Source organism: Salvelinus alpinus, chromosome 25 (assembly GCF_045679555.1).
Source record: "Salvelinus alpinus chromosome 25, SLU_Salpinus.1, whole genome shotgun sequence".
In the NCBI taxonomy this organism is placed as follows: domain Eukaryota; kingdom Metazoa; phylum Chordata; class Actinopteri; order Salmoniformes; family Salmonidae; genus Salvelinus; species Salvelinus alpinus.
The window spans coordinates 12,479,899-12,506,739 of NC_092110.1; the positions used below are offsets into that span (position 1 = coordinate 12,479,899).

The window sequence follows — 26,841 nt, forward strand, 5'->3', positions numbered from 1 at the left end:
AGTAAAGGGCCTGAATACTTAGGTAAATATGATATTTTCGTTTTTTATTTTGAATAAATGTGCAAAAATGTCTTAACCTGTTTTTGCTTTGTCCCCCTTTGATGGGGGGGGGGGGGGGGCAATGTAATCCATGTTAGAATTAGGCTGTAACATAACAAAATGTGGAAAAAGTCAACGAGCATAATACTTTCCGAATGCACCGTATATGTAATCCATCCACACATTATAAAAGGCCATGTACAGAAAAGTTATATTCCCAAAGTCATTTGAATACATTAAGATACAGTTGCAAAAATAATGATTGATTACTAATTGAGTCTATCAGTAGAACATTCTATAGCTGAACCACCACAACTTGAGGTGAAACTCATTGATGAACAGCATTTGTTCCAGACACATTATTTCAATGAACTATGGACCATCAAGTAGTTGTTTCTTTGAAATGACTCTAATGATTAGTTATTTGTTTACAAAGACTTCACTGCCTTAGCAGACTCTCTTTAAGGGCACATTATAGAGTACAAGTCGTTCCATAATTACATGTCAGATCTGTAATTGACAGTTGTAATGAATGAGATCAGTGTATATCAATCTTACCACCATAATTGTCTTGTCATCCATCTCCTGCTAGGGGAAGAATTGGTCTGGACAGATGCACTTTGTCATATTCTCATCAGGGAGTAACTAATTAACTGGAAGACATTTGCACACCTGTCCTTCTGCTGTCTTGTCCTGCAGCAAAGTATGGAATGAGAAAATACGTATGTATGTATGTATGTAGGGCAGAGAGCTTCTTATCAACATGTAATCATCTGAGAATTTAGGTCAAGTCAGCAACGGGGACAGATATCTATAAATGTCATGGTTTGGTTTATATATTCCTCTCCATTGTCATACACAGATTAGACATGAGGAACTAACACATTGTGCTCAATCATTTCTCCAGTAGATGGGGATGTGTTACTGTGGACAAATAGCCCCGTTTATACACAATATGTGTTATCTTGGATCCTTGGGACGTCCCTACCCCTTTGGAGTTGACATTGTAAATGGTAATTGTAAGGGTTAAGGTTACGGTTAGGGTTAGGTAAGGGACATTTTAAATGGTTACGTTAAGGTTAGAGTTAGGGTAAGGGTAGGGGTGAAGGTTAGGGTTAGTGTTATGGGTATGGACGTCCCAATGATCCCAGATAGCAATTCCCATCTATACACGACTCACTGGTTGGTATTTTTCCATTCTAGAACACAGCTATTTAAAGTAGCCTGCAGTGGCATTCCAAGGCCAGACAACATTCTGTAGGTCAGTCAGTTCCTTGAACACTCACCCCACAAAGGCACATCTACTACTCGCGCGATCAAGACACTACCCACTTTATATTTGTTAATATAGTCATACTTGACTTAGCACATTGATTACCTAGACTGTGTCTCCTATTGTGTACATATCAGGCTATTACTATGCATTATATTCCTAGTTCTTTTTTATTTGACTTCTTATTATTGATATTGATTATTGTACTGCAATGTTGTGAGAGTTGGCGCATGACCACTTCGCTGCAACCTTTATACCTGCTGTAAACTGTGTATGTGACTAATAAAATGTTATTAGAAGACAACACAGCTACCTGGAAATACCTAATAACTCCCATATGCCTGATATCCTCCTCTGACTGGGGAATTTAGTAAGCCATAGCAAGACCTGTGAAATGACAATAACTTTGGTGGGAAGGTTAGCATAGTCGTTGCAGACAGAAGAATAACAATTGGGAAAGGATTTCCTATACCTTTCATTGTCACTCCATTCCCGATCACATTGTGATGAGGCCTCTTATTTCATTGTACCGGTAGTTCAACACTTTAGTGTCAAACATAGTAACACAGTATTGCAGAATCACCTAGTAAAATGAAATTCATTTGATCGGTGCCTTTGATAGGGCATAGAGTCTCACTGTTTCATATCTTTGAAAGAAAATGACTTTTTCATGACCGTCAGAGGATCTTCTGGTTCTTCTTACAGCCCTTTTGTGTCTGGTGGTCCGGATGCCAACAGGGGCGGAGGGCAGAGGACAAGGCAGCCTATTTGGAGCACTTTTCACCAGTGGTGGAAAAAAAGTACTCAATTGTCATACTTGAGTAAAAGTAAAGATACCTTAATAGAAAATGACTCAAGTAAAAGTGAAAGTCACTCAGTAAAATACTACTTGATTAAAAGTCTAAAAGTATTTGGTTTTAAATATACTTAAGTGTCAAAAGTAAATGTAAAAGTACGAAGAAAAAAAAAAAACTCATTAAGCAAACCAGACGGGACAATTTTCTTGTTTTTTGTTTATTTACGGATAGGCAGGGTCACACTCCAACACTCAGACATAATTTAAAAACAAAGCATTTGTGTTTAGTGAGTCCGCCAGATCAGAGGCAGCATGGATGACCAGGGATGTTGTCTTGATAAGTGTGCGAATTGGACCGTTTTCTGTCCTGCTAAACATTCAAAATGTAACGAATACTTCTGAGTGTCAGGGAAAATGTAGGGAGTAAAAATAACAATTTTCTTTAGGAAGTAAAAGTTGTCAAGAATATAAATAGTAAAGTACAGATACCCCAAAAAACTACTTAAGTAAAAATACTTTAAAGCACTACTGAAGTACTTTACACTACCGCTTTTGACACAGCATACCTTCCTCAGCCCCCTGTTGGCATCCTCAGCTTCAGCCCTATTACCTGCAGCAATGGGGATTTCACTAGCCTTTGCCAAGTCAGCCTCTAGAAATGTAGACTACTTGGACAGTGCTGTTCCCTTCAGGATAGAGTCTTTCTCTGCATTGAAACATTTTTCTCTCTCTCAAGGTTTCACCTATTTACTAAGCGTGCCAAGAATGAGAATGAGCATAGTTCATGTAGTTGGCTGTCACTGGAATAGCGCTTTAGTTTTACATGCATATATACTCTTCTTTGGATTGTGTTAGTTATGCATTTGCATGGGTATCTTTAATACATGCATCATCAATGAAGTAGCTAGACAGTAGACACATACTGTAGCAGTTATCTAGCAGCTTTCCCAATCTTTCACAGTTGGTCTCCAGCCCGTCATTATGTGTCTTACTCCTACGATTCTATTAATGCAGCGAATCAGCGACCTAGTATTCCAGACTACAGTATTTACATTCTAAACCACAGACTTTGGGGGAGAAACCTGGAGAGATCATGTAAGATGTATGAGGCTTGAATCCTACTGACACTGTGCTTGTCACTGGCATTAACTCTTCACCTCTGTCACCCTACTCTGCAATTACTAAGGATCCCATACCTAAACCCCTCAAATAGAGGGCAGAGAGGACCTGACTTATCCTATTAAAACTACTGCACCTGAGATGGGTTAATAAACGTTTGGATATTCCCAACAGCTCAATTATTTACATGAATCTAGTTACTCTCACTCCGTATAAATGTATGGAGGGCACACTTACCACAAATCCTGTTTTAGCATGGGCAACACCATTGTCCTCTTACCATAACTATCCCACATGAAAAAATACTACAGTTTACTATAGAATTATATAGTAAACTTAAATTATATAGCAAACTGTAGAATACTATACTGCACACTGTAGTATCCCTCGATCCTGTTTAGTACTTACTATTGAATGTTGTAGTATACCATAGTAAATACACTTTTGTAACTACAGTAAATACTACAGTATTTCATTGTCATATACCCTGCCATTCCCTTCCCCCATATCACAATTTGTGCACCAATAAGGGAGAAACCTACATGCCAAGTATAGACCATATATTGTGTTCCCTACAGGTCATACATAGAGTAAGAGCAGAAGCTCTGAACTATCCGTTCAGACCCCAGTACTATCTACCTACAGGTTTTAGAAAATGTGCTCTTTTAATATTTCTCCAGTAGGTCTCCTCAAGGAGAAAGCCTTCACTTCTATGTCAAAGATAATAAAATAAAAACACTATAGTGAACACTACAGTAAATACTACAGTATACAACAGTCCGCAAAAACACTACATTCATTGCTATAACATTTACAATAGTTTTCTTTTACTACAGTATTTATACTATACTTAACGTACCTACTACAGTATACTACCGTAAATACTACAGTAAAGTCCGCAAAAACACTACAGTGAATACTATAGTACTTATACCATAGTTAACTGTAGATACTGTAGTATTTTTTTTTAAATGTGGGATGTCCTTGGATGTCCACTATGTACAGTCAGGAGCTGGAGAGTTTCATGGATTTGAACAGCCCTTGCCAATGACAGCTGGATGAGCTGAGATCTATCTTTGATGGGAGGAAGCTGGGCTCTGGCAGTTTATTAGAGTCATCAAAAGAGATGGGTTATGGGTAATACCACTGCCCTGGGGGTCAGGGGAAATGGAGCCACTCTCCTTCCTCATCAAGTCCTTATATGCTGTAAGATAGTACAGTTAGATTGCCTATTTGTAGAACATTGTTTAAATTGTATACTGGAAATGCAGTTTTTCGTATTTACATTCTCAGAGACAGATTAAATAGTGGGTCATGGATGCTCAGTATTTATCATTCACTTTCACAAACAAAAACATACAATAGTTTTTGGCTAAAAAGGGCACTATAAAATCATGGAAACTAAAAACATAACCTTGAGGTTATATTGTGATGTTTTTCAACATTTCAGCACATTTTTCATAAATGAAAACCCACAGAGGCGGAATTAAATATACTTACAGTAAAAAAGCATTGTGAAATTCAGTTACAGTTTGTCACAAAATATAATCAATACATTTTTTCCACACTGAAAATACTTTAGAGATTTAGAGACAAAAGCTTTTATACATAATTCATAGTAAATCAAAACAGTATCTCTAAACGGCTATGTGTTGAGCTGCCTGCCTTCCTCTCACCCCCACTAACCAGCCGATGGGTTGACACATACATTTTCTCTGCTAATTCTATGTGGGGTACGAAGTCATTGCACATGGTAGATATTACTTACTCCACTGCCTCATATTCATCAATGACAGCGGCAGCCTCATTTATTGCATCTTATTTCTCTTGATCTGCTTTCTCTTCATTAAAGGAAAACTAAAAGGGCATAAGAACAGAGGCTAATGTAAGCCCGGATAATCTTTTTCAATTGTCAATCTAAGATTTGGTATAGAGCTATGCAAATATCAGCCTACATTTTCTGATAACTTAATTAATAGGCATATATTCTTTCAACTCTTTTATGTTTGAAAACTTATTGAAGTTATTACTAAATAATGAGCATTTTACAATATAATTTCTTTGTAAATACCTGGTCATTTCGGTACAGTAAATAAAGTGTTACCTGTACGGTATGTCTGACAGTCATTGAAGTCCATTAGGCATTAGCCTTTACAGAGGAGAGAACACCACCTGACCTCTCTTTTCCTCTGGTATCAGATCAGTAAAGTTGGCTGTGTCAGGTCACTGCCAAGGAGCTGACGGTGCCACCTGTCTGCACTCTACCCAGGTGTTTTTTTCTCCTCATCCCACGCATCAGTAGATCCCGCTACCGTGGGAGGGTTGTGATGAGGGGGGAAGTGGATCACCCAGCCAGGAAGGATGACAAGAGAGCAGAGGGCAATCTGACACAAGGGAGAGAACAGTAATCTTTGGAAATGGCCACAGCTTTGGCATGAACACCTGTGTGCAACAACAAACCACATGATCTTCTCAGTTAATCAATAGGAATTTGTATGTCTTCTACTAGTACCCACATACTACTTTTACCACCCCCACAACTACTGCTACTATATCTACTATGAGATATGCCACTTGTATCCTTACAGAACAGTGAATGCATGCATATTCAGTATGTGTATGTGATCCCTGCGGGAATTGAACCCATGACCTTGGCTCTGCCAGTGCCACTCTTCCTTTCTGAGCCACACTGTCAGGTTGCATTAATCATCCTCGTGACTAGTAACACTGTTTCCCTGTCTTGTACGTGGCAGCATCGTGTTCAGGGGATCGGGGCTGCAGTGCTGCCGTTAGTACTGGATTCATTACAGTTGAAGCGTTACCTTATCGAAAGCAGGAGGCTCTAATAGTCTAATTCCAGCTGTACATTGGGAACAGGGGGCTCAGTCAGAACACAACCTGGTGAATCCATTAATATCCAAATATGAAAGTGAAAAAATGATTGGTTGTAAGTCCGTGGGCTGATGATGCTGAACAAATACATGGGGATTTATTAGTTTGGATAGTTTGGAAAGGTGGTCGTTGGAATGAGAATTGGTGAAATTAGAAGGTGGTTGTTGAAAGGAGAATTCTGGTACTTACTTGCATTGTATATTTACATTATAGTATTTTAGCAGACACTCTTATCCAGAGTGATTTACAGTCAGAATTTCATGGTAAAGGTCAATATTGAGTGGATCCCTGGCGTTCAACCCTTATCCAGTATTATTGTTTATTGATATGATACCATAAAGCAAGAACATCTTAGTATTAAGTCTTCCAATGGTAACGCCAACACTGTGTTAGACATGTACATTGCTGTAGAAACGGTCCACAGGTGATTTCAAGAGGAAACTTTAAATCAGTTTTTATGGCCTTCATTTTCCTCTCTGTCCTCTCTTTCCTCCATGTCATCTCTATCGATATAATTTACAGTACTGTTGCATTGATTAGTGTGTTAGGCCTGTTCTTCCCTTAATACCAATGACTATTTCATCCCTGTGTTCTTAGACTGTTACGCAATCATGATTTATTGTTTTCATGTGGAGGGAATGGGGAGTTACAAGGGAGAGTTTTGAGGCCAGAATGCAATTATCATTATAGACAGCTGACAATCCAGTCCTTCTGTGTGAGATGAGCCCGACAGCCACATATTACAATAGCCAAGGTGATTTCTTCTGCATGTATTGATCTATTTTACAAGATGAAAATGGCAGATGAAAAAGACAGAGAGGAAGAGTGCAGCTTGGCAACACTGGAAAACTGCGAGCTATTCTGACTGAATTTATGATTCCATCCTTCTTGAGTGTGTCTTACTGTTGTACCTTTGTTAATGACAATAAAAATGAGAGAGAGATAGCCACATTAGACTCACACACTTCAAGGAACTCTCACAGAGCTGTTGGCTGAAGTGCAGCCTTCTATTCAAACTATCCTCCCTTAATGTATCCACTGAAGCTATTAGTTGGATGTATTCCTATCTGACAAACAGAAGTCAAAGGGTTAGTTTGGGGGACACTCAGTCGGACTCTCTTTACTATAACATTGGGGTCCCACAAGGGTCAATATTAGGGCCCCTTCTGTTTACCATCTATATAAATGATCTCCCACTTGCTTGCCCACAAGTTAACATGCAGATGTATGCAGACGATACAGCTCTGTATGTACACTCAAAAAATTGACAACTAGTTGTTAACAAGTTAACTGAAACTATGGTACATGTTTCTAAATGGATGACTAATTCTTGCCTGCATTTAAATATCGACAAGACTGTTTGTATGTACTTCTCCATTGATTCTTCCCAACGAGCTGTTCTTGTTAATGGGGAGAATCTGAGAGTTTCGGACTCCAACTTGACATTTAAGAAACATGTGAAGAAGGTGGTTAAGAAGGTTAAGTTTGGAGTATCCAACTTTTGGTTTACAGGACCTTTCCTTCCTCTGGAGGCCGCCAAACTATATAGGCATGCTATGATCTTCTCACATCTGAGATATTGCCTCACAGGCTGGTCACAAGAAGGAGCTACTATTCTGAAACCAATCGAATCACTCTTAAAAACAAACATTTTTGATAACAAACCAAACAGTTACCACCATTGTCATATAATTTACAAACATAATTTATTTCGTCTGGATAGCTTTAAGCAGTATGTAGATGCAAGCCTTGTCTTTAAGATCCTGCATGGTCTTGGCCGTCCACCCCTATACCGGCATATCATGCTCAAGGAAAGCATCTCCAGGATAACAAGGGCAGTAACTAGAGGGGATCGTTGTCCCTTTTCGACACAGTAAAATCGGCCAATCTCCCTTCTCTGTTAGAGCTACAATATACTGGAATGCAACGCCCACGGACTTGAGAAGCTGCACTGATTATTGTATTTTTATTTATTTATGGAAAACATCTCAGATCTATCCAAACCTGTACACATGAGTTATCTGTGGTTCCTCATATGTAAGACGACAGTTGATGATAGTGTTGTTGTTAGAATGATATACTATTGGACTATTGTATTGTATAGTGGTTGTGTAAAGGCCCTTACCTGCCCGGGGACTACGGGCGCAAATGATCTTTTGGCTAACCCTTTTGGATGTTGCATTATTGTAATATTGATGTTGATTAATGTGCATTGTCCCCTATAAATAAATAAAACAAAACATATATTTTCATAGCCGAATAATGATAAACGTTGCAATTATCAAACCGCACCCCTCCCTCATACACACACTGTACCTTTCTCCCATAAATCCACAGGGAACACCTCAATCCCACTGGAGAGAAATGCCAGCTTTACATTTGTCAATCAAACCAAACACCCAGACATACAGACCATGGGTGCTCAATAACAATCTGTTTTTTCCTTGAGCGACAGGATAATCTTTCTGGATGTTTCAGAGAGCCCATGTACATATGTACATGCCAAGGATATCAAGCACCTACTCCACAGTGGGGAATCTCTCTGGCTGCATGCCTGCAGGGATATTGAGGTTCCTAATAACAAACAGGCTGGGAATAAGAGACTATCTAAAGCCCCCATCTACAGGAGGAAAATAAGGTTAGGATGCAGGGGATAGGGAGGGGAAGCACAGCCTCAAGTGTTGTTGTGTTTTTGATGCTGCTGGCTACAATACACAAAAGATCTGGCAGTTACAGAGGTTGTAATATCATTACTAACTTACGTTTATCTTGACAACGAATGGTTTAGCGGGGAACAGCCCCTCACACTGTGTTGAGTTAAAGCCAAGGAAGGAAATTAGTTAGCGTCTGGTGGTGCCACTGCCTTAAGTCTGACCAATCCTTCAAAACAAATATAAGCCTACGGTGCACACTGAGAGAGCGTGAAGGAGAGATTTAATAACTGACAAGCCTGGCAGTCATTTACTGCTGTTTTATTTAAATGTGGAGGAGAGAGATTACCTTCGTCATGCAGAGAGAACCCCTCCATCCACCTCTCAACATGGCAGCTTGAATATTTCCTGTCATTCTTCCTTTCAACCTTCAATCTATTTCTAACCCACAGGTTTCCCCACCCAATCCCAGCATGCATTGCAACTCCACAAGTTTAGTTTAGCCACCTGGATTAAAAAAAAAATTATGCTGCAGTAATGCTTTAAACTTCCTTCTTCTTGCCTTCCATTTTAATCTCTTGTGTTCATGCTGCCTACTTAGAGGAGGAGGAGCTGTCTTTCTTCTCCAGAGTGTGTCCTCAGGGTCTGATTCACCCAGCTGTGGTTGTAGACAGGCAGACTGATTGCCTTTCGGAGGGAGACTAGTGCTTCTTTTCTTCATCATGCCAGAAAAAGACGAAAGAAGTGCTATATTCAGTCCATTGTTTCCCTTAATACGATTTTCATCAAGGGGGCTTTTTGACTCCCATTTGATTGAGCGACTGCTTTAATCACATGTAATGGGTTTAAGTGTAACCTTTTGCTCCCAATAAAGATATGAAGACTGCTTAATCAATTACAGAGCCATAACGAGGAGATTTCTGACTGGAGATAATACTGCACTGGATTATGGATAAACAATAAAGAATGTATTTTAGTAGTTCTGGAGCTGCGTACAGTGAGCGTGCATAAGTATAGGAAACAGAACACATTTATATTTCACAGGTCATTATGGTTATATACCTGTTGAATGAATAGCAAGTGAATGTCCATGCATGTATGTACAGAATAACTGAAAGTGTATGTGTTCGTACATGTGTGTATATGTATTTGTGTGTATGCCAGTGTGTGTAGTCTTCTATTCATACAGAGTCAGTAAATGGATTCTGCTGTCTATTCCAATGAGGTCACCCATTATACAAGTCAGTATTTGACGTCCATCCATGTCCGAGGATGTCAGGAGATGATGTGGAAACCGGCCACAGGGGCAACAGTGAGTGTCATTACCTTCAAGTAGGTTTTGGTTTTGCTAGGGTGCGGTTGGCAGATGGGTATAAGCATCTGCCTCTGATTCCAAACGTTGTAAGACCAAATCCAGTGATAGAAAGTTGTTTTTCATAGTTTTGTTTTAAGCCTATCCCAAAACTTAACCCTTACCTTAACATTTGGAGTTAATGCCTGAACTTAACCCTAACCTTAAAAATGATTCGGAGTTAATACCTAAACCTAACCTTAAACACTTCGAAATTTGACGTTTGGAACAACTTCGAAATTTGACGTTTGAGAAACATGGATGAACTTCTAATTCTGATGTGAGACTGTGAGAGCTGGTAGTCTATTCGGTGGCCGAGCTAGAGATGATTAAAGAGCTGTCCAGGGACGTTGTTTTTGAGAGCTGCTTTGGAGAGTCCACTGTGACATCATCCTATTAGGAATGGATCCAGCCCATGGTACCTTGGGGAGTTAGCTGCACCAGGATGCACTCAATCACACACCCACCCACAACACAGTCTCTCTCTCCTTCACTTTCCCTGGCTCTCCACCTCTCTCTCCCCACCTGTCTTTCTCTCTCCACTGCTCTCTGCCTCTCTACTGTATATCGTTCTGCTCTCTGCCTCTCTACTGTATATCGCTCTGCCTCTACTGTATATCGCTCTGCCTCTACTGTATATCTTTCTGCTCTCTGCCTCTACTATATATCTTTCTGCTCTCTGCCTCTACTGTATATCTTTCTGCTCTCTGCCTCTACTGTATATCTTTCTGCCTCTCTTTCTCTTCTCATAAATTCTCTGAGCATCGTGATTCACATCTCTATATTCACACACTGCAGTTAAAGGTCATGAAGAAACTCCGTGTGCCACCATAGAGCTCCATGCAGTTGTCAGAGTCTCCTTTATCTTCTTAATGGCTGATTCATCTAAATCGTTGCTTGTCACACCAGCGTGTGAGGATTTGCAGTGTTGTCATTTGTGGACGTTTAAATCTAACACCATATAAATATGGTTTGCTTTGATTTCCAACCTGGATGGGGTTTGTAGCCTGTCGAGATGTTAAATACAGACACCACTTTGTGAGATGACTGCCTGAGCCATCTCAGTCCACATCAATGTTGGTTTTCATCTTCATTCTCTGATCAATGGCTGCCTCAGAACTGCAAAACCAGGTGAGTGGACTTTCTGGCCAATAGGTGATATTTACCAATTAACTACTAGGGAGAAAAGAGAACCAGCAGTTCAGCATCAGTATGATATCAACTGTCATCACTGTAAGGTTCATGTACAGTGCATTCAGAAGGTATTCACATCCCGTTTTGAAAATGTGTTATAGCCTGAATTTTAAACGGATTAAATTGAGTTCTGTCACTGTCCTACACATGATACCCCATAATGTAAAAGTGGAATTATATATTTTAAATTAATAAAAAATGAAAAACTGAAATGCCTTGAGTCAATAAGTGTTCACCCCCTTTGTTATGGGAAGCTTAAATAAGTTCAGGAGTAAACCTATGCTTAAATTATAATTAATTAACAAGTCACATAATAAGTTGCATGGACTCACTGTGTGCAATAATTGTGTTTAACATGATTTTTTTAATGACTACCTCATCTCTGTACCTGACATATACAATTATCTGTAAGATCCCTCAGTCGAGCAGTGAATTTCAAACACAGATTCAACCACAAAGACCAGGGAGGTTTTCCAGTGCCTCGCAAAGATGGGCACCTATTGGTTGATGGGTAAAAAAAAGCAGATATTGAATATCCCTTTGAGCATGGTGAGGTTATTAATTACACTTTGGATGGAACACCCAGTCACTACAAAGATACAGGTGTCCTTCCTAACTCAGTTGCAGGAGAGGAAGGAAACCGCTCAGGTATTTCACAATCAGGTAAATGGTGACTTTAAAAACTCTGTAACTGTTTTAATGTATGTGACAGGAGAAAACTGATGATGGATCAACAGCATTGTAGTTACTCCACAATACTAACCTAATTGATAGAGTGAAAAGAAGGAAGCTTGTACAGAATATATTCCAAAACATATATCCTGTTTGCAACAAAGCACTAAAGTAATACTGCAAAAAAATGTGGCAAAGCAATTCACTTTTTGTGCTGAATACAAAGTGTTAAGTCTTGGGTAAATCCAATACAACATTAATGAGGACCACCCTCCATATTTTCAAGCATAGTGGTAGCCGCATCATGTTATGGGTATGCTTGTAATCATTAAGGACTAGGGAATTTTTCAGGATAAAAAAAGAAATGGAATGGCGCTAAGCATAGGCAAAATCCTAGAGGAAAACCTGGTTCAGTCTGCTTTCTACTAGACACTGGGAGATGAATTCACCTTTCAGAAAGACAATAAACACAAGGCCAAATCTACACTGGAATTGCTTACCAAGAAGAGAATGTTCCTGAGTGGCCGACTTACTCGTTTGACTTAAATCTGCTTACATATCTATGGGAATACTTGCAATGATCAACAACCAATTTGACAGAGCTTGAAGAATTTTGAAAATGTGCAAATTGTTAAATCCTGTAATTGCCAAATGTGATTTTAACATGGGGTGTGAATACTTATGTAAATGAGACATCTACTGTGTGTAGATGGCACTGAATCTGTAGGACTATTATACTGATTCTCTCTCAACAGGCTTTATTGAAATTGGAAACATGTTTACATTGCCAAATCAAGTGAAATGGATAAAAAAAACAAGTGAAATAAACATTATAGAATAAAGACATTTCAAATGTCATATTATGGCTATATGCAGTGTTATAAATATGTGTAATTGGTTAAAGTACAAAAGGGAAAATAAATTAACATATGGTTTGTATTTACAATGGTGTATGTTCTTCACTGGTTGCACTTTTCTTGTGACAACCGGTCACAAGTCTTGCTGCTGTGATGGCACACTGGTATTTCACCCAGTAGATATGAGAGTTTATCAAAATGTGATTTTCAAATTCTTTGTGGGTCTGTGTAATCTGAGGGAAATATGTGTCTCTAATATGTTCATACATTGGGCAGGAGGTTAGGAAGTGCAGCTCAGTTTCCACCTCCTTTTGTGGGCAGGTGCACATAGCCGGTCTTCTCTTGAGATCCAGGTCTGCCTACGGCGGCCTCTCTCAATAGCAAGGCTATGCTCACAGTCTGTACAGGTATTCTGCCAGGATGTACTCTGTTAAGGGCCAAATAGCATTCTACTGTAGTTTGCTCAGTTGTTTTGTTAATTCTTTCCAATGTGTCAAAGTAATTATCTGTTTGTTTTCTCATGACTTGGTTATGTCTCTCTCTGTATCTCTCGCTGTGTCTCTATATGTCTCTCTCTCCACACTAAGTTAGAGCTACTGTACCCCCAAGAGCAAAATGAGACACCACAGAATGCTTGATCTTATATGCTCTCTTTCAAGTCAGGACTTTCTCAGCTTGGAGACACAGCATCGGCATGACAAGTCAGACAGCCGCCGTTTGAGAGTGCCAACTCAGTGCAGCAGGCACCTGTGAATGAAAGGGAGAGAAAGAGGAGGGCAGAGAAATAATTGAGAGCGAGAGAGGGTGGAGGGGGAGAGAAAGAGGGAAGGAGAGAGAGAAAACGAGGGAATGAGTGAGGGAGAGAGAGAAAGAGAGGGGGAGATGGCGTGTGAGGTGTGTGTGTGAGAGAGGTAAAAGCACCCCTGACATATGTCACTGAGTGACATGATGAGTTTACATGTACCTGCTCTCCTCCTCCTTTTGATCTTTTTCTTTCCGCCCTCCTGCTGTGGAAGGTCAGGAGCGGGGAGATAATACATGGGGGTTTGAGTAGGCGTGTGGGAGAGTAGGTGTATGTTTGAGTGTGTGTCTGTACATAAGTGTGTGAGTGGGTTTGTGTGAGTCAGTGCAGTGCACTGACCCCTGGCAAGAGATGGCTGGTTGCAGTGTGCTATGTGATGTACGGCAGGTGCAGGGAGAGTGATGGGAGGCAGACGGGGGGAGATTTCCTACAAGGTGGAACAGCAAGCGGGGAGGCAAGACTCCAATAGATGGCACAGTTAACGGGGAGCAAGGCCCCACTAGGTGGGACAGCATGCAGCGCCATAGAGGTGGTGGTGGTGGGGGACACTAGGTAGAACAGCAGGTGATGGTGCAGGGCTGGGTGTCAGGTTTGAATCATATTTTATGTATTGTAAAGGGTCAACCAAGCATGAAGGAGCAACTCATCCGCTGTCTCTGGCTGGGACTGCTGCCTCGCTAGACAGCTCCCTGTATTCTCTCCTCTCTGTATTCTCTCCTCTCACCTCCCTGTAATCTCTCCTCTCCTAAGGGAATTATCCCTCTCTCCACCTTGTATTCTCTCCACTCTGTTCTCTGCCTGCCTCCCTGTACTCTCCCTCCTCCCTATATGCTACCTCCACATGGTATTCCCTCCTCCCGGTATTCTCTGCACATTGTATTCTCTCCTCCCTGTATTCTCCCTCACACCTCCCTGTATTCTCTCTTTTCTCCACCTTGTATTCGCTCCTCTCCTCCTCCCTGTATTCTCCCTCCCTCCCTGTATTCTCTCCTCCTCCCTGTATTCTCTCCTCCTCCCTGTATTCTCTCCTCCCCGTACTCTCTAATCCCTCCTTGTATTCTCTCCTCCCTGTATTATCTCCTCTCCTCTCACTCCCTGTATTCTCTCCCCCTTGTATTCTCTCCTCCCTGTATACTTCCCCTCTCCTCCTAGTATTCTCTCCTCTCCTCCTAGTATTCTCTCCTCTCCTCCTAGTATTCTCTCCTCTCCTCTTCCCTGTATTCTCCCTCCCTGTATTCTCTCCTCCTCCCTGTATTCTCTAATCCCTCCTTGTATTCTCTCCTCCCTGTATTCTCTCCTCTCCTCTCCCTAGTATTCGCTCTTCTCCTCTCCCTAGTATTCGCTCTTCTCCTCTCCTAGTATTCGCTCTTCTCCTCTCCTAGTATTCGCTCTTCTCCTCTCCTAGTATTCGCTCTTCTCCTCTCCTAGTATTCGCTCTTCTCCTCTCCTAGTATTCTCTCTTCTCCTCTCCTCCCTGTATTCTCTCTTCTCCTCCCTGTATTCTCTCCTCTCCTCCCTGTATTCTCTCCTCTCCTCTCCCTAGTATTCGCTCTTCTCCTCTCCTCCTAGTATTCTCTCCTCTCCTCCTAGTATTCTCTCCTCTCCTCCTAGTATTCTCTCTTCTCCTCTCCTAGTATTCTCTCTTCTCCTCTCCTAGTATTCTCTCTTCTCCTCTCCTAGTATTCTCTCTTCTCCTCTCCTCCTAGTATTCTCTCTTCTCCTCTCCTCCTAGTATTCTCTCTTCTCCTCTCCTCCTAGTATTCTCTCTTCTCCTCTCCTCCTAGTATTCTCTCTTCTCCTCTCCTCCTAGTATTCTCTCTTCTCCTCTCCTCCTAGTATTCTCTCTTCTCCTCTCCTCCTAGTATTCTCTCCTCTCCTCCTAGTATTCTCTCCTCTCCTCCTAGTATTCTCTCCTCTCCTCCTAGTATTCTCTCCTCTCCTCCTAGTATTCTCTCCTCTCCTCCTAGTATTCTCTCCTCTCCTCCTAGTATGCTCTCCTCTCCTCCTAGTATGCTCTCCTCTCCTCCTAGTATGCTCTCTTCTCCTCTCCTCCTAGTATTCTCTCTTCTCCTCTCCTCCTAGTATTCTCTCTTCTCCTCTCCTCCTAGTATTCTCTCTTCTCCTCTCCTCCTAGTATTCTCTCCTCTCCTCTCCTCCTAGTATTCTCTCTTCTCCTCTCCTCCTAGTATTCTCTCCTCTCCTCCTAGTATTCTCTCTTCTCCTCTCCTCCTAGTATTCTCTCCTCTCCTCCTAGTATTCTCTCCTCTCCTCCTAGTATTCTCTCTTCTCCTCCTAGTATTCTCTCTTCTCCTCCTAGTATTCTCTCCTCTCCTCCTAGTATTCTCTCCTCTCCTCCTAGTATTCTCTCCTCTCCTCCTAGTATGCTCTCTTCTCCTCTCCTCCTAGTATGCTCTCTTCTCCTCTCCTCCTAGTATGCTCTCTTCTCCTCTCCTCCTAGTATTCTCTCTTCTCCTCTCCTCCTAGTATTCTCTCTTCTCCTCTCCTCCTAGTATTCTCTCTTCTCTCCTCCTAGTATTCTCTCCTCTCCTCTCCTCCTAGTATTCTCTCTTCTCCTCTCCTCCTAGTATTCTCTCCTCTCCTCCTAGTATTCTCTCTTCTCCTCTCCTAGTATTCTCTCTTCTCCTCTCCTCCTAGTATTCTCTCTTCTCCTAGTATTCTCTCTTCTCTCTTCTCCTCTCCTCCTAGTATTCTCTCTTCTCCTCTCCTCCTAGTATTCTCTCTTCTCCTCTCCTCCTAGTATTCTCTCTTCTCCTCTCCTCCTAGTATTCTCTCTTCTCCTCCTAGTATTCTCTCTTCTCCTCTCCTCCTAGTATGCTCTCTTCTCCTCTCCTCCTAGTATGCTCTCTTCTCCTCTCCTCCTAGTATTCTCTCTTCTCCTCTCCTCCTAGTATTCTCTCTTCTCCTCTCCTCCTAGTATTCTCTCTTCTCTCCTCCTAGTATTCTCTCCTCTCCTCTCCTCCTAGTATTCTCTCTTCTCCTCTCCTCCTAGTATTCTCTCCTCTCCTCCTAGTATTCTCTCTTCTCCTCTCCTCCTAGTATTCTCTCTTCTCCTCTCCTCCTAGTATTCTCTCTTCTCCTAGTATTCTCTCTTCTCTCTTCTCCTCTCCTCCTAGTATTCTCTCTTCTCCTCTCCTCCTAGTATTCTCTCTTCTCCTCTCCTCCTAGTATTCTCTCTTCTCCTCTCCTCCTAGTATTCTCTCTTCTCCTCTCCTCCTAGTATTCTCTCTTCTCCTCCTAGTATGCTCTCTTCTCCTCTCCTCCTAGTATTCTCTCTTCTCCTCTCCTCCTAGTATTCTCTCTTCTCCTCTCCTCCTAGTATTCTCTCTTCTCCTCTCCTCCTAGTATTCTCTCTTCTCCTCTCCTCCTAGTATTCTCTCTTCTCCTCTCCTCCTAGTATTCTCTCCTCTCCTCTCCTCCTAGTATTCTCTCTTCTCTCTTCTCCTCTCCTCCTAGTATTCTCTCTTCTCCTCTCCTCCTAGTATTCTCTCTTCTCCTCCTAGTATTCTCTCTTCTCCTCCTAGTATTCTCTCTTCTCCTCCTAGTATTCTCTCTTCTCCTCCTAGTATTCTCTCTTCTCCTCCTAGTATTCTCTCTTCTCCTCCTAGTATTCTCTCTTCTCCTCCTAGTATTCTCTCTTCTCCTCCTAGTATTCTCTCTTCTCCTCCTAGTATTCTCTCTCCATTTTCTCCTCTGTATTTTCCCTCAGAGGGTGCCCTCTTTTGGATGTCTTGCCATAGATGAGAACACCGTTGAGAGGGTGGGGGGGTTCTCTTTGTTTGCTTGAAGGGGTTTCCAAACTACATGGTGAGAGAGAGGGGGGTTGTTATAATTTTGTAGTAAAACACAAAGTGTAATAAAGAACTGAAGCCCAGTGAGAGACAGCGGGACAATCCCCCCAACCCGCCACTGTCCCTTGCGCCCTAACACACACACACACACTTACTCAGCAGAGTTAATGCAGTTTGACCGCAGGAAACTGCCATTCATCTTCCCCACGCTTAATTTCACTGCATAAAACCACCCAATGACAGCAGTACTCGCACTTCAATTTTTTTTTTAGTAATTACACCCTTTATTTGAAGTATTTTATCAAGCCTTAATTACAGTCTCTCTGCCAAACAAACACACTTCATGCCCAATCTAATGCTTCTATTGCTACTGCTTTGTTTATCTGGGCGAGACAGTTATAAATGGAGGATCATGTCTCTGTGAATATGCACCCCGTTGTTGTTGGTTATCGAGCTTTACAGCAGACTATCAGTTACATTTCAACTATCTTCTAACCCTTATCCTAACCCTAAACTTAAGCAACTGTTTGCTAGGTTTAGGGTACAGGTTATCAACAGAGTTTGTTGCTAGTATGTAGAGCATATATCTGGACTATCCAAATAAAGTGTTCTGGTTAACAATTAAGTACCTTACTATGATTGTTTTCAATAGGCTATAATTTTGCTAGGACTGTCTGAATTGGGAGGGAAAACTGAAAACAAATGGTTGTTGGCAGAGAGGTTTGGAACTCTTTCTTATTGGTCTATTAACTTAGGCAGGCCAAAAATCCACCCCACCAAAACAGGCTGACATTGCAGGCAATTCAAACAGCTCTTACACTAAAAGCGCATTATCATAATTTTCACAATTTAACACTTTCTGTATTTGTCATTTTCTCAGCGATTGTTTGAGCATACTACATTCAAAATGTGATAGGCACAACTTCCATCTGTCAGCTTCCATCTGTCTGCTACAAATTGGTAAAAGTATTATCTCTAAATCAGACAAGGTGTGACTTTGTCTCAAATACAAGGATTCAAATGCTACAATTTATCCCACCTCCCTGGTCATAAATCATAATGCAACAAAATATTGAAAGCCTTTGAGAACAACATTGCCATGATTAACATTGTGTGGCAGAAATAAAATATTAATACAAGTCATAAAATGTTTATTATTTTTACACTCCATTAACTGTCCCATCTCAACATAACATCTGAACTAAAAAACAGAATGTTTGTGGTCTGTGTGTTTAACAGAGAGTTTAAGAGCGAGAGAGCGGTGTGTGTGTGTATGTATGAGGGAATGTTGTTGGACAGGTTCAATCAGAATCACAGTTGTGACTGGTATGAAAGTCCCAGGTTACAGACTTGGTGGACCCATCATTTGCATTCCCAACACTGCACCCAGACCTCATTAGGCTTGTTACAACTAACTAACCATGACCCTTTCAGCCATTAGCTAACTTCAGTTTTAGCTACATGTTAACTTTAGTATTGCCAACTTACATCAAATATAACTACACACACTGGTGGTTATAAACCTGATATATGTCTGGTGAATGCAGGTGATGCCATCACAAAAACAAATTTGTTCAAAAAATTACTTTGACCTCAAAATCAGATTTCTCAATAAAATTTGCAGTATCTATCAAAGGATCTTGCTCTTTGAGGGTTGCGGACTAAACTGAGCATGTGCACAGTGAGTCACATGATTCTAGCTTGGAGATATTTTCGAGTGTTACAACTATCAGAATCACTTTTATTTGCCAAGTACATTGGTGACCCGTTTCAAGAAGCCAGGCGGTTGTCACACATCACGTCAGCCATGATTGGCTGAGATAATGGATGGACTGGACATTCCGAGAGATGAGATTGCATTGGTCTGCCATGTAGCGTGCTCCTGTTTATAACATTAGCTGCTCAGTATGTGTAGGTAATCTTTGCTACCGCTGCTTTTTTTAAAAAGATAACGTTAGCCATGGAGAACGTTAGCCATGGAGAACTGCAAAAGCGTTGCTGCCCTGAACTTATCAGGCGCTATCGACAAAGATCACTGGGAAAAAGTTGACTACTTTCTGCAAACAAGCTGCAAACAAGGCCCAAACAAGCTGTAGCTACAAACACAGAAATGACAGAACGTCTTACTTAGGGGTTCTAGTCTGCCGTGAAGCGTTCATCCAAGTAAACGGTTTAGAGTCTAGCTACATTTTTAGATATTGTATGTTTATAATTTAGTCAGAAAGTAATTCATTGCAAGTTAAAGCGCACTGTTAGCTAGCTAGCGAACATTAGCCTGCTGGCTGGCTCGCTAACGTTACGTGTATGATCTGTCTAGTAATATTATTTGTATAACAGAAAGTGATTTGCATTGCCAGTTATAGCCTAATGTTAGCTAGCATTAAAGCTAGTTGGATAGCTTTAGCTACCTGCAGATTCATACATGGAGGCTAGCTATGACAATCTGTTTGTATTGCTAGCTAGTACTGTATGGGTTTGGATTATGGTTCATTTGTTTAGATATGTAGCTAGCTAAACAAAGACTCCACTTCGCCAGTTGATTACATGACCCATCAAGTTAGCCAGGTGTGTTAGGGGGTGATTATGGCCATCTATTGTATTTCACGAAACATGTGTACATGTCTCGACAATAGTGAACCATCCACTTAGCTAGATGTGGCTGGGGGTGGTAAAAGCATTTTTCACATAACCCATCAATTTAGACAACTGTCTGGGTAAGCATCATCTAATAATTATAAAATACATACAACACTTTCATATTTTTGATATTGCTACTATGCAAATAACCATTTCACTGTACCATTACCACCTTCTGTATCCTGTGCATGTGACAAATAAACTTAGATTTTATTTGATATAGTGTGTGTTTACCAGAGATGGTAATGTGAAGAATGACATGACCTGCACCAAAGTCAGTGTCACGCCTGCTCCCGATCTACCCCCCCCTGGCGTTCGAGGATGCCAGGCTCCCCAGCATTACGCACTCCTGCCACCATCATTACGCACATATGCCTTCCCCAATCACGTGCATCAGCGATTATTGGACTCAATCACCTCTATCTGTGTCTGTTCCCCACTTCAGCATTGATTGTCATATGTTCTTGTATACCCGTGTGTTGACGCTGTTCCTGTCTTGTTCCGATTAAATGTTTGACTCCCCGTAACTGGGCTCCTAACAAACTCTGCTATTTATTTTGTTTTTACATAGCAGATGTACACTACCATCTCTTATGACCGAAAAGAGCTTCTGGACATCAGAACAGCGATTACTCACCTTGAACTGGAAGATTTTTTTATTTAATGAGTCCGACGTGAAAGATATACTGCTTTCCAGACCAGGCCCAAATCTCTGTAATTTGCGTGAAGAAAAGATGGAGAAAGAGGGGGAGGGAAGGGTTCCTTGTAAGAATTCGTTGGGGAATAGGTAAACCACCACTACCCTCCGTACTATTGGCCAACGTGCAATCATTGGAAAATAACCTGGACGATCTACGATTAAGACTATCCTACCAACGGGTCTTTAAAAACGAATGTTATGTTTCACTGACTCGTGGCTGAATGATGACATGGATATCAGACTTGGCTGGGTTTTCCGGGCATTGGCAGGACATAGCAGCTACGTCTGGTAAGACGCGGGGCGTGTCTATATTAACTTCTAATTGGTCCCAATCCCGGAGCACCCCCCACAGTAAAAAAGCTGACTAGCATAGCCTAGCATAGCGTCACAAGTAAATACTAGCATCTAAATATCATTAAATCACAAGTCCAAGACACCAGATGAAAGATACACATCTTGTGAATCCAGCCATCATTTCTGATTTTTAAAATGTTTTACAGGGAAGACACAATATGTAAATCTATTAGCTAACCACGATAGCAAAAGACACAACTTTTTTTCTCCACCATTTTTTTCCTGCATAGGTAGCTATCACAATTTCGACCAAATAAAGATATATATAGCCACTAACCAAGAAACAACTTCATCAGATGACAGTCTGATAACATATATATTGTATAGCATATGTTTTTTTAGAAAAATGTGCATATTTCAGGTATAAATCACAGTTCTACATTGCAGCTGCAATCTGAAATAGTGCTGAAGCAGCCAGAATAATTACAGAGACCAACGTCAAATACCGAAATACTCATCATAAAACATTTCTGAAAAATACACAGCGTACAGCAAATGAAAGACCAACATCTTGTGAATCCAGCCAATATTTCAGATTTTTTAAGTGTTTTACAGCGAAAACACAATTTAGCATTATATTAGCTTACCACAATAGCCGGAAACACAAGCCGTTTACCAGTAGCAAAGGTTAGCGATCGTAACAATCCAGCAAAATAAAATTTGACTAACCTTGATATACTTCATCAGATGACAGTCCTGTAACATCATATTACACAATGCATATAGGTTTTGTTCGAAAATGTGCATATTTAGCAGCACAAATCGTGGTTATACAATGTGATTAGTAGCAACATTTCAGGCAATCTGGCCGGCGCCATCTTGGAGAGGCACCTAATCTAATCGATAACTAATCGTAAACTTGACTAAAATACAGGTTGGACAGCAAATGAAAGACACATTAGTTCTTAATGCAACCGCTGTGTTAGATTTTAAAAATTAACGTTACTCGACATTCAGCGTGCGTTACAGCGAGACCATGCCTAAATCAATGGAGGACAAATAATTTTACATCTTTCCACAGATATACGAATTAACATCATAAATAGCTCTTACTTTTGGATGATCTTCCATCAGAATCTTGGGCAAGTGGTCCTTTGTCCAGAACAATCGTCTTTTGGTTGAAAGATGTCCTCTACTCCTGTTGAAATTAGCTGCTAACGCCGATGTACCGGAGAGGTGCCCAACTCGTGATAACGCCTGACAAAGAAACACCAGAAAATCGCAATAAACTGCTATAAGTCGGTTTAAATTAACTACCTTATGAAGTTTAAGACAAAAAACAAATTAAATCAGAGCCGGAGATATAGAACTGCTAAACTGAAAGCTTTTGAAGACGCCATGCCGGTTTCCCTCCTGCGTCAGGCGCCTCGTCAAAGGTCGGTACTTCCGTTCCAAGAGGTTTTATACTCCCCCAGATGGTGCTATCCGCTCCATTCAAAGTCTCACCGCTTACTGACATCTAGGGGAAGGCGTATGCAGTGCATGTAGCCCCATAGCTTATAAGGGAATTTATAAACCGACCCTGGAACAGAGACCTCAATTTCAGAAATCTCACTTCTTGACAGGAAGTCAGCTGCAGAATGAGTTCTGTTTCACTCAGAGAAATAATTCAAACGGTTTTAGAAACTAGTGTTTTCTATCCAATAGTAATATGCATATTGTACGAGCAAGAATTGAGTACGAGGCAGTTTAATCTGGGAACGAAAAATCTTCAAAGTGTAAACAGCACCCCCTATTGAGAAAAGGTTAAAGAAGTCTTGAGTTATTGCTTGCCTGAGATAAATCTATCTACAGCTTGTCATGAGGTATTCTACCAAGAGATTTCTTATCTATATTATTCGTAGCCATCTATTTACCACCATAAATCGATGCTGGTACTTAGACCGCACTCAACAAGCTGTATAAAGCCATAAGCAAACAAGAAAATTCATCCAGAAATGGTGCTCCTAGCAGCTGGGGACTTTAATGCAGGCAAACTGAAATCTGTTTTACCTCATTTCTACCAGCATGTCACATGTGCAACCAGAGGAAAGACACTCTAGACCACCTTTACTCCAGAGGCATACAGAGCTCTCCCTCGCTCTCCATTTGGCAAATCTGACCATAATTATATCCTCCTGATTCCTGCTTACTAGCAAAAACTAAAGCAGGAAGTACCAGTGACTTGTTCAATATGGAAGTGGTCAGATGTGGATGCTACAGGACTGTTTTGTTAGACTGGAACATTTTCCGGGATTCAGCCAATGGCATTGAGGAGTATACCACATCAGTTACTGGCTTCATCAATAAGTGCATCGACGAGGTCGTCCCCAGTGACACATCCCAACCAGAAGCCATGGATTACAGGCAACATCCGGACCGAGCTAAAGGCTAGAGCTGCCGCTTTCAAGGAGCGGGACACTAATCCCGGACGCTTACAAGAAATCCCGCTATGCCCTCAGATGAACCATCAAACACGCAAAGCATCAATAAAGGACTAAGATTGAATCCTACTACACCTGCTCGTCGGATGTGGCAGGGCTTGCAAACTATTACGGACTACAATGGGAAACCCAGCCGCGAGCTGCCCAGTGACGCGAGCCTTACAAACAAGCTAAATGCCTTTTATGCTCATTTTGAGGCAAGCAACACTGAAGCAAGCATGAGAACACAAGCTGTTCCGGACGACTGTGTCCAGGGGTGCGTGTTTAGTCCCCTCCTGTACTCCCTGTTCACTAACGACTGCGTGGCCAAAGCACGACTCCAACACCATCATTAATTTTGCTGACGACATAAGTGGTAAGCCTGATCACCGACAATGATGAGACAGCCTATTTGGAGGAGGTCAGAGACCTGGCAGTTGTGCCAGAACAACAACTTCTCCCTCAATGTGAGCAAGACAAAGGAGCTGATTGTGGACTATAGTAAACGGAGGGCTGAACAGGCCCCCCCATTAACATCGACGGGGCTGTAGTGGAGCGGGTCGAAAGGTATGTTCCTTGGTGTCCACATCACCAACGAACTATCATGGTCCAAACACACCAAGACAGTTGTGAAGAGGGCACGACAACCTTTTCCACCTCAGGAGACTGAAATGATTTGGCATGGGTCCCAAGATCCTCAAAAAGTTCTATAGCTGCAACATCGAGAGCATCCTGACCGGTTCCATCACCGCCTGGTATGGCAACTGCTCGGCATCTGACCGCAAGGCGCTACAGAGGGCAATGCGTATGTTCCAGTACATCACTGTGGCTAAGCTTCCTGCCATCCAGAACCTACTAGGCGGTGTCAGAGGAAGCCCCCCCCCCCAAAAAAAAAATTGTCAAGGACTCGACACCCAAGTCATAGACGGTTCTTTCTCTATCGCACGGCAAGCAGTACCGGAGCGCCAAGTCTAGGTCCAAAAGGCTTTTACCCCCAAGCCATATTACTGCTGAACAATTAATCAAATGGCCACCCGGACTATTTACATTGACACCCCCTTTGTTTTTACACTGCTGCTACTCGCTGTTTATTATCTATGCAGTCACTTTACCCCTGCCTACATGTACAAATTACCTCGACTAACCTGTACCCCCGCACATTGACTTGGTACCCCCTGTATATACTTTAGTTTATTTAGCAAATATTTTCTTAACTATTTCTTGAACTGCATTGTTGGTTAATTTGTAAGTAAGCATTTCACGGTATTTGTTGTATTCGGCACATGTGACAAATAACATTTGATAGGCCAAGGACTAGATAGCGTATTTTTACCTGAACTTTTTCCTTATTGTAGACTACTTTTAGTCTTAATCTTTGGTTGTTTACTACTTTACCTTACTCACTCTGTTTAGCATATGGTCTCACATGTGAATCCTTAAAGAGATTGGTGGGGCTATGGCATATAGGGAGTGAACAATGCTGAATACGTGTAGACAAAGAGGACCTCTCCAGTCGGTGTACCAAAATATTCATGGGCCATTTTCAAAAGTGGGGTTACAAGTTGATCAACTTTCAAAGAAGGATTACTTTCCCATTGTACCTCAACTACAGTTTATGATATACCATTTTGTAGTTCTAATCCTCTACTTTTTTACAATGTAAATAAAAACACCATTTAAAATGTTGCAACATAAGACCGACTACAGGTGGTCGGTCACATTTACAAATACCCAGAACTTGCCTTAGTGTGTACTGTAGGTGCTGCCAGCAGTAGACAGACAAATCCACATGGACGTCAAACAAAATATGCAATATCGGTACAGTAAACATTCAACATCAAACTCTGGAGTATAGGCTGATTGCAGTGGGAATATACCATTTACAGAGGGGATGTATCTATATAAGCAGAGGGATGCTGCCATGGCAAATATATCCAGTGGATATACAGTGTTGTGCGGACGTGTACATAGTGCAAATGCAGTATAGTGCAGATTAGTATTTGAGGTCATATCCTGTTTTACAACCACTTTTCCAACCTCATGTGGAAATATACACAGTGTACAAAACATTAGGAACATGACTGACCAGGTGAATCCTGGTGAAAGCTAGGATCCCTCATTGATGTCACCTGTTGAATCAACTTTAGTCAGTGGAGATGAAGGGGAGGAGACAGGTTAAAGAAGGATTTTTACACCTTCAGACAATTGAGAAATGGATTGCGTATGTGTGCCATTCAGAGGGGGAATGGGCAAGACAAAATATTTAAGTGCCTTTGAACGGGGTATGGTAGTAAGTGCCAGGCACACCGGTTTGAGTGTGTCAAGAACTGCAACGCTGCTGGGTTTTCCACGCTCAACAAGTTACTGTGTGTATCAAGAATGGTCCACCACCCAAAGGTTATCTAGCTAACTTCACACAACTGTGGGAAGCATTGGAGTCAACATAGACCAGCATCCCTTTGGAACGCTTTAGACACCTTGTGGAGTCCATGCCCACACAATTTGAGGCTGTTCTGAGGGCAAAAGGGGTGCAACTCAATATTAGAATGGTGTTCCTAATGTTTTGTATGCTCAATGTATGTAAAACACAGGAAAACAACATTAGTGTTGGCCTAGCCAGCATCTCAACTGTGAGCAGGGTATTAGATAAAACATGCAATGTTTGGTCTCATCAGGCTGCTCTCTATTCATTACTCAGCTCCACTTTGGGAGACATCAGCCATTCAATTCAGATCATTTGAGGCAACCAAATAACTGTCAGTCATCTCACTAAAGGATTTGTATTGGTATGACTGAAAGCTAATTAATAATAAACTCATACAATTGTCATTCAAGCACACCATGGCTCTAAAAACAGCCCTCAATGCACACTGAGTGTTACAAATTACTTAAGAGAACATGATAATTGTTGACTTGTATTAGCTCTGATTAACACTAGTGTCTGTTGCTTTTTGATGTTAATGGCGTATTGAAGCGCATACATTTACTTTGGTTTGCTTTGAGTGTGTGTGCGCGTGTGGCCCACAGCAACACATGTTTCTGTCAGTAATCGTCATGCTTCAGCTCAACTCTATACAGTATGCAATTATACTGTGGGATAGAGGGAGGCAGGGTGTCAATGGTATTGATCAGAAACCTCCATTGATCTGTCTCACCTGGCATTTAAATCGCCAACACACATTTAGATAGCGTGAGGGAGTCAATGGTATAGATCAGACACACACCCATTGCCTAAACATCACACTGTTACTATGGTTACTCCATGTATTTTCAGTCTGCCCGAAGTCGCCCTA

At 41.4% G+C, this 26,841-nt stretch overlaps 1 long non-coding RNA gene across 1 annotated transcript in view; it reads right to left on the reverse strand.

The window, feature by feature from the left end:
- Positions 1–4,527: 4,527 nt before the first annotated feature.
- The window catches only part of LOC139553368 (uncharacterized), a 31,446-nt gene continuing 9,132 nt past the window's right edge, over positions 4,528–26,841 (reverse strand). The window contains exons 2-3 of the long non-coding RNA XR_011670641.1: positions 5,332–5,611; positions 4,528–5,084 (exon numbers count right to left, since the gene is read on the reverse strand). This is a non-coding gene — a long non-coding RNA (uncharacterized lncRNA). The remainder of the gene's footprint in view (positions 5,085–5,331; positions 5,612–26,841) is intronic.